Source organism: Tiliqua scincoides, chromosome 3 (genome assembly GCF_035046505.1).
Source record: "Tiliqua scincoides isolate rTilSci1 chromosome 3, rTilSci1.hap2, whole genome shotgun sequence".
Taxonomy (NCBI): domain Eukaryota; kingdom Metazoa; phylum Chordata; class Lepidosauria; order Squamata; family Scincidae; genus Tiliqua; species Tiliqua scincoides.
The window spans coordinates 231,194,623-231,202,106 of record NC_089823.1 but is presented as its reverse complement, the minus strand read 5'-3'; the positions used below and the strand labels follow the sequence as shown (position 1 = coordinate 231,202,106).

General features: G+C 42.6%; 1 pseudogene; it reads right to left on the bottom strand.

The window, feature by feature from the left end:
• Positions 1–3,574: 3,574 nt before the first annotated feature.
• On the bottom strand, positions 3,575–3,691 carry LOC136646227 (5S ribosomal RNA; annotated as a pseudogene).
• Positions 3,692–7,484: the final 3,793 nt, after the last annotated feature.

Genomic DNA, 7,484 nt, shown 5'->3' with positions numbered 1-7,484 from the left:
ATACCCTGTTTATTTCTCACATTTATGCATTCTTATTTTTTCACATTTCCATCCACCTGTTTTCAAACCCCTAATTCTGCTTTCCTTGCCCCACCTATGAACCCTCTCTTGAGACAGTCACCAGTTCTGAATGCCTGTTCCCATCTGTTCTTTCCTGTGCTCAAATCCTTTGCCTCTGTATCCCTTGACCAAGATGTATATCCTTAACATGTATGTAGAAGAGAGAAATGCATCAGATGCAACTTTTCTCGTGCCTGCACAGTAAGCTGCACCTACCAATGGTCACTTTTCTACACAACATTAAAAATAGTAGAGCTTTCCTCCTTTGCATCTGATCCCTCTGGCACTAAATATGATCATCTTAGACTTCATCATCCTTAGTTTTACTTCACCAACCACATTTATGCAAATACTGCTGATCAGCCCTTGAAAGTACAGAACTAGAATCAGTTATATCTGATTAAAAGGTAAAATCAAATGTTCCCAGCACTTGCATCAAACAGTAGGATCTGTTAAAGCTACTTTCTTCCAAACCACAAGTGCACATATATATTTAAAAAGTATCCAATCAGTCACTATGCGAAGCAAATAAACATGAGATTCACAACACGAATTTGAAAGAAAAAAAATCTCTTGAAAATCTGCCAATTTGCTATTTGATAAGTCAGTCATTAGGAGGCAGCAGACAGACAGCTCAGAATGTTTTCAGGAATGCGATTGCCTTTCCTACGATTCTGATTGGATTTCATATGAAGAAACTCTTTGGGAGCAAGCAGTTGGAAAACCTTAGTAGAATCTAGGGATCATCATCCCTTACACCAGACCTAAAAGTACTGTGCACCATTCAGCTAAGGCATTATCAAAATAAAGATCTCAAGAATGGCTCATGACATTTACAAATATTCTGATCCTAAAGACATTGCTAAGAAGCAATCCCCCAAGGGCAAGTGAGTTTTAAGACAGCAGTGCCAAATGTAATGTCATATCATTCCATTCATATGTGCCCACTACTACTGCCAAACTAAGTACTGCCTTTTCCCACTTCACCCAAAACAAAGTAAAAATATATCATCAAGAGCAGAACGCGCATCAGCTACAGTTTAACCCATCTCTCATTTTGAACAGATATTATGAATTGACAAACTGTATCTAACAATGCAAACGAAAAGAAAATTTTATTAGGCTAATATCTTTAGAACATTCTTGCCTTGGTAATTTAAAAATGAAACAACAAATTAGAGGTAAATTAATCTCCAGAGTTTTCAGCATCACAGCACATTCAGGAGTTCTGCAGGAAATGTACATTCCTGTTAAACACATTGTTATAAAGAACAGAAAGTATTTCTTACAACTTTAAGTCTTCAAGACTAACAAGAATTAAACAATGAACTTGGTCTGCATAATACTTTGTACTATGACTTTCAACATAGTATTTTACACCAAAGTATAGCAATCATTCTTGCCATGCTTCTCCATCCAAATAGAACTTACCAACATGGCAACGTGATTATAATGCACAAGTCAGAAATTGTTGCATAACAGAAATACACAGCAGCAATCCAGGCAATGAATCTCAAGCTTCCTGCACTAGTTACACCCGAGGATTAAACATTAAAAATACTGGTAATAAAAAGAATGCATAAACTTACTCTTGTATTATGGTGTCCCGGGCAATCCTTCGGTGTTTAGTCAGTTGCCACAGAGAAAGCTGTTTAATAAAAGTGAAAATATTAACAGATGAGGAAGGATGTGAAATCCAGCTTTTGATCAAGAGGTGTTTTTCTTCAACTGTGAGCAAGTGTGTGTGGCTTACACACACACAGCATCCAAGGGATGCTCCAAAGGATTATAACAACCAAAATATTGAGCTGAGAAGTCCAACATGGTGAGGTCAGTCAGTCTTGCTTGTTAAACATGATGTATCAAATAAAAGATTTAAAACTCCAAAATTATTATTAATGCATTATCCAGATATTGCTCTCTTTTTCTTCTCCTCTCTTCCTTTCTGTCTTTCCATTCACATTTTTTCCTTCTCACAAATGCATATAGGTTTGTTCTTCCTTGTGCCCTGGGTAAGGCCTGACTTTGAAATGCATTTCAGTCTCTCAACACAGACAGCTTTCACTGCATTTAGAGTCCCACCAAGGCCTGGCTTTAAAAGCTACTGATTCTTTTTTTTTTCTGTCTTCTTTAGCCTTCCTCACAAAAGAAGGGTATTTTGTAAATTACCAGCTCGTTCAGATCAACAAAAGGTACTTTCATAGAAAGCCCCATTTGATTTTGCTCAAATTTGATTACAAGGATGGAGGAAAAAGGAAAGGAAGTCAAAAAGAAAAACCCCAGATGGCTTTTTTCATTCATCTCAGTGAATGAGCTTTATCTGTGCCTTTTGAAACTGTAGCAGTGGAAAAGCATTTCTGTTGGCTTAAAAAACTTGACAAAAATTATTGGTTTGCCATTTCTCATGTAACTGCCATTGGGAACTGGATGAAAAGACTTTTTTTCATGGGATCGCCTGCTTGGATCAAAATAATGGAGATTAGGTATTTCATTATAAATTACAGTGGGAGATAGAGAGAGGCTGTCATATTAATAGCAACCTGCTCGTGGTCTTCAGTGGTAGCTATTCTCCTAGACAAAGGACCAAGGGGGTTGTCTATTGAACTTGTGCTTTAAGGCCCGATCAATTTTCTATCATCAAGGCAAAAGGTGAGATGACGAACAAAAGAATTCACACATGAGTGACCTCATGAGCCGAGAGATAAAACAGCTTAAAGAAACAAAACACATCCTGAAATTATGGGTGATAAACTGTATAAAAGGAGAAAAAGGAGAAAAGGGGAGAGATGGAAGGGGGAGGGAGGAAACGACCGCTGGTCTATAATTCTTTCTTTTCTTAAGCATATGGACACATTAAAAGCTACTTGTTTTCAGGCACGGTATAATTGCAGCATTTGTTTTGCAAGGCTCTGCCTTGCATCTTGCCTTGTACTCCTTCTCCAACAGGGTCCCAGTAATTTCATTCATGAGTAAGCATGCTATTGTGTTTAATGCAGGATGCCCAAGAGCTATACACAGAGATATGCCCACACAAAGGATTACCAATGACAACATCAGCAACATCATACAGACAGAAGGACTGCACAGGCACTGCATGTATAATCAGACATCACAGAACCTTGATCTTTCAAGTTTGGGCCATGCATACAGAGAAAACATTCTTATTAAGCAAACTAAGGGCCACATCCCACACTACTTTTCAGATATGTGGGTATGCTTTTAGAAGTCACTCACTCACATTGGCTCCGTAGCCAAATGCATTCAGTTGGCCCTCTGTATCCATAGGGATCTGTTTCCAGACCCCCTGCAGATACTGATAACCGTGGAAAAATGGAATCACAGGGGAAGGTCTCAAGGACCTCCTGGACATGACTGGAAGGCTTCCAGTTGCAACCAGGAGGTCCTTGACTTCTCCCAGACATGGGGTCAGCACCCATGTTGAGTCAAATCCATGAGTGCCAAACCTGCAGATAAGGTTGGTTGGCAACCTTCAGTCTCGAAAGACTATGGTATAAGCCTACAGCACCCGGTGTTCCCAGGCGGTCTCCCATCCAAGTACTAACCAGGCCTGACCCTGCTTAGCTTCCGAGATCAGACAAGATCAGGCATGTGCAGGGTAACAGTTGCTGCCGCTGATAAGGAGGATCAACTGTACTGTATACACATAGTCTGCCATGAGTGCATGCTTTCATCAACAACATCTACCTATAGTGAAAGGAATGGGAAACACTTCTGTCTGTGATCTGAAAAGCTGTTGGTAGTTTGGGCAGATAGAATGAGTAATATGAATGACAGTCACCAGCTTTGTTATGTTGTTAGCCGTAACGTGGCCCAATGTGTGGATTTTTTAAAAAATAGCATGCCAGGAAGCTGAAATTGAATGAGACTTCAGCAGGCAGTTGGGTGATTTTAGTACTTTGTCCCTGCCATGGTTCCAGTCTGTGGTTTCTATTTTTATTGAGAAAGAACCCCTTTCCATTGAAACCAATAGAAGATTCTCTCCCCAGTAATAATAATGTGCAGGGAGGGCTGTGGTTGGAACTGGAACTGTGGCAGAAGCAAAATGGTCACACCTTCCTCTTCTCCCCCCCCCCCCCCCGCTGCAATTTCACTATTTCAGCCCTTCCTTGGAACTCTTTTCACAATTCCTGTGTGGCCTTAGTACTGGGTACAGGTACTGGGCAGGATGAAGACTGGCTGAAGTGGCTAAAGAAGTAAACAAGGGAGCTAACTTCTAATCTCTCCCCCCTTCCAATCTACTGCTTGAGGCAACCATTTCACCCAACCTCACTGAATGGCTGCCCCAATTACAAACACGATTAGAAATCGCATGGTTGTGCAATTAGAAGTAAGAACTAACTAGCACTTAGAACTAATTGAACGGTAGTGTGATTGGAACTAATTGAAAGAATTGTAATTTGCTATATGGACATCAGTATCAATTTTATATTACCAAAATATATATAAGACAGATGAAATGTGAAAGGTTTTTGCTGAGGTATATACCATAGTATCACACTGCAGCAAGTGACTGAAGCAATGGGCAATCCAATCCTATCAAAATTCCCACCACCACCAAGGAAGCAGGGCCAGTTGCACTGTATCTCACAGAGGAATTTTCCAATCTGGAAGTCTCCTCATAGTAAGGGGACATTTATCTCCTTGCCCCAGGGAACCTTCCAGCTGCAGCAATGGGTCTACTCAGACCTGCGTCTGCTCAATCGCTGGTACAAGTTTGAGTGAACCTGGATCAGCAGCTCTAGAACAGACTAGAGTGTGGCAGAGGAGAACTCAGTCTCCCCAGTGATTGCACAACTGCTCAGAAACTGGGTGATTCACAGAGAATCACATTGTGCATATGCTCCACAGAGTTTCTGAGTGGTTGTGCAATGAGCTCTCATCTGCCACAGCTCAAATCTCTTCTAGAGCTTCAGCAGCAAGAACTTCACCTCCACTGTGACTGCACATGCACTGTGTAAAAATAACTCAGAAACCCGGTGACCCAGAGGTTTGGTAGAGGACCGTACCCAGGTGTTTGACACTGCTCAAAACACTAAAGGGAACACTCAAACAACACAATGTCACTCCAAGTCAATCACACTTCTGTGAAATCAAACTGTCCACCTAGGAAGCCACACCAATTGACAATCAAGTTCACATGCTGTTGCACAAATGGAGTAGACAACAGGTGGAAATCATAGGCAAGTAACAAGACATCCCCAATAAAGGAGTGGTTCTGCAGGTGGTGACCACAGACCACTTCGCAGTCCCTATGCTTTCTGGCTGATGTTTGGGTGACCTTTGAATGCTGGCGGTGCTGTCACACAAGTGGCTCAGGTAGTGCAGCTCATCCAGGATGGCACATCAATGCGAGCTGTGGCAAGAAGGTTTGCTGTGTCTGTCAGTGTGGTGTCCAGAGCATGGAGGCGCTACCAGGAGACAGGCCAGTACACCAGGAGATGTGGAGGAGGCCGTAGGAGGGCAACAACCCAGCATCAGGACCGCTACCTCCGCCTTCGTGCCAGGAGGAGCACTGTCAGAGCCCTGCAAAATGACCTCCAGCAGGCCACAAATGTGCATGTTTCTGCTCAAACGGTCAGAAACAGACTCCATGAGGGTGGTATGAGGGCCCGACATTCACAAGTGGGGGTTGTGCTGACAGCCCGACACCGTGCAGGACGTTTGGCATTTGCCAGAGAACACCAAGATTGGCAACCTCGCCACTGGCGCCCTGTGCTCTTCACAGATGTAAGCAGGTTCACATTGAGCACATGTGACAGACATGACAGAGTCTGGAGACGCCAGGGAGAACGTTCTGCTGCCTGCAACATCCTCCAGCATGACTGGTTTGGCAGTGGGTCAGTAATGGTGTGGGGTGGCATTTCTTTGGGGGGCCACACAGCCCTCCATGTGCTCACCAGAGGTAGCCTGACTGCCATTAGGTACCGAGATGAGATCCTCAGACCCCTTGTGAGACCATATGCTGGCGCGGTTGGCTCTGGGTTCCTCCTAATGCAAGACAATGCTAGACCTCATGTGGCTGGAGTGTGTCAGCAGTTCCTGCAAGATGAAGGCATTGATGCTATGGACTGGCCCGCCCTTTCCCCAGACCTGAATCCAATTGAGCACATCTGGGACATCATGTCTCGCTCCATCCACCAGCGCCACGTTGCACCACAGACTGTCCAGGAGTTGGCGGATGCTTTAGTCCAGGTCTGGGAGGCAATCCCTCAGGAGACTATCTGCCACCTCATCAGGAGCATGCCCAGGCGTTATAGGGAGGTCATACAGGCACGTGGAGGCCACACACACTACTGAGCCTCATTTTGACTTGCTGTATGAACATTTCATCGAAGTTGGATCAGCCTGCAGTGTGTTTTTCCACTTCAATTTTGAGTATGACACCAAACCCAGACCTCCATGGGTTAATAAATGTGATTTCCATTGATGATTGTTGTGTGATTTTGTTGTCAGCACATTCAACTATATCAGGAACAAAGCATTTAATAGGAATATTTCGTTCATTCCGATCTCGGATGTGTTGTTTAAGTGTTCCCTTTATTGTTTTGAGCAGCTTACTTCCAGGTCACAGAGCTACGTATGCAGTGCCTCCCCAGCCTTGGATCTCACTGCTCGCCATTTATGGCAGTGGCTGGGCAGCACACAACAGCAGGTTGCACTGTTCCAGCAGCATGGGCAGCCCTGAAGATTAGGCTGGTTATTAGTTAATTGGTGAACAATAAGAAGTTTGCCAGAACAGAAAGGTTTTCAACTAAAACACCTGCAGGGAAGGGCTACCCTCCAACAAATATGTAATTTTAAAGCAGTACAAAATTACTTGTACTGAACACCTCCAGTCTAATTAATTAGCAGAAATTGAGCTTAAATAATTAAGCAACTTAGTATAAAAGCAGATTTTCAAACCTACTAACATCTGAACATAACTGTACAGGTAGAAATGGAGTGTTCGCCTGCAGAATTGTGGACACATTACAGAATACAATACAGGTAAAATAAATTTGAAAATAAAATCATTCAGTGAAAGGATGTGTAATAGAAATTAAATGAAAACTACTCTTCTGGTGCATCGGGTAACCAAACTCCAAGGACACCAACAAATCTTTGTGGTGTACCAGTAATTCAGAGGAAATCCAGTACATAATACAAATCAAACATTGACAGTTTATGTGATCCCCACAAGCACATCCTATTAAATAATCAATCTTTGAAGAATCTGGCAGGACATTCTGATTTACTTTGATGCCACCACATATGCAAGGCAAAAGTACACTGTTAGGAGAAAATTATAAATAGCATTCCAAAGATTGCACTGACTTCTTATAGGCTTTCAGAATTCTTGCATTGTCATATCTTTGAAACCTACTCTCCCCCCTCCCCATTAAATAAATTCTGAAAACAAATTC